This window comes from Propithecus coquereli, unplaced genomic scaffold, assembly GCF_000956105.1.
Source record: "Propithecus coquereli isolate 6110/MARCELLA unplaced genomic scaffold, Pcoq_1.0 Scaffold31, whole genome shotgun sequence".
Classification (NCBI taxonomy): domain Eukaryota; kingdom Metazoa; phylum Chordata; class Mammalia; order Primates; family Indriidae; genus Propithecus; species Propithecus coquereli.
In genome coordinates this window covers 2,082,252-2,084,068 of record NW_012148730.1, presented here as the reverse complement: position 1 = coordinate 2,084,068, position 1,817 = coordinate 2,082,252, and positions in this window count along the sequence as shown.

Below are 1,817 nucleotides of genomic sequence, written 5' to 3'. Positions count from 1 at the left end.
TCCTATGTTTTTTATTCTCTTATAATTGTTTCTTGTATACCTGATCTTTCTTCTGGGATCACTTTTCTTCTTCCCAAAGAGCAACCTGTAGAAGTCCCTTTAGTGAGAAACAGTTGATAGTAAACTTCAAAGGTTTTGTTTGTTGGAATATATCTTTATTCTTCTCTGAGTTTTTTAAACATTGTTTTGCTTAGGTATACAATTCTAAGTTGACATTATGTATCTTCTTTATTCTTTAAAGATTATTTCACTCTTTTCTGGCTTCCATTGTTGCTGTTGAGAAGTCAGCTGACAATCTTATTGTCCTTCTTTTCAGCTGATCTTTCTTTACTCCATGGCTAATTTATTGTTGTCTTTAGTGTTCTGAAGTTTTACTATAGAATGCCAAACTGTGGATTTATTTTTATTTATCCTTCTTGGAATCCATTAGTCTTCTTGAAACTTCAAAACTGAAAATTTGTGCTTCTCATCAATTCTAAAAAGCTGTCAGACAATTATCTTCTAAATACAGCCTTTCACCAATTTCTCTATTATCTTCATTTGTTTCTCAAATTAGATTGATATTGGATTTTTCTCACTCTATCAATTATGACCCTTTATCTCTTTTTCATATTTCCATCACTTTTTCTCTCTACTGCATTCTTTCATAATTTTCATATCTATCTTGCATCTCTCTTATTCTTTCTGTGCCTAATCAGTGACTTCACTTGTTCATTGAATTTCTAACTTTATATATCCATATATACATGAACATACTTCTGAAGTTCTATCTGGTTCTTCAAATTTGCCTGGTCATTTTATAAAGTCACTCATTCCTTTGTTATACTTTTGATATCTAATTTTATTTTGAAAAGTATAATAAGTGGATGTATTATTTATTCAATATATATTAATTTTAATAGATGCAGTTTTTCTAAATATGCATGAAATGATTCTTTTTTTTTTTAATTTCAGGATATTATGAGGGTACAAGCATTTTGGTTACATTTTATGTCTTTGCCTCACCCAAGCGAGGATTAGAGGCATGTCCTTCCCCTCTACAATGCTCACAGCGTCCATCAGTTGTGAGTTTACCCTCCCAAGCCCCCAAGCCCTGGAAAATATTAGTACCGTGTGAGTACCATAGTGCTGATCAGTCAGTGCCAATTTGATGGCGAGTACATGTGGAGCCCATTCTCCCAATCTTGTGATACCTCATCTGCACCTGAATGTTTATGGCTATTGCAAGGTTGTGGAAACAACCCAAGTGCCCATCAATTCATTAGTTGATTATTAAAATTTGGTATATGTATACAATGGAATATTACTCAATTATAAGAAACGACAGTGATCTTACACCTTGTATTTTCCTGGATAGAGCTCGAGCCCATTATCTGAAATGATTCATTTTAACCCAAATTTTATTTCTAGAAATAGGCTCCAGAGACAAATGCCTGCTCCAAGGCTTACTTTCCTCTACAAATTTATTTTTTCTCATCTTTTCTAGCATCCCAGGATTTAGTTTACTTTCTGATCAGTTCAGGCACGTATTTACAAATCAATTTTATATCTCTTCCAGAAATTTTAAATATTCTACATCAGTAGTGTCCCCTATACATGTCATATTGATAGAAATGGAAGACTTACAACAACATTTATTTTAGCATTTAAAAAGTCTGTATTCCTGGGTTAAATCCAACTTGGTCAGGATGTATTTTTGAGTATATTATGGACCTGGATTGCTAATATTTTATTAGGATTTGTGCATCTGTTTTCATGAATTAGATTGGTCTATCTATTTCTTCTTTGTATTATTTTTGGATTTTATCTTTAAGTTA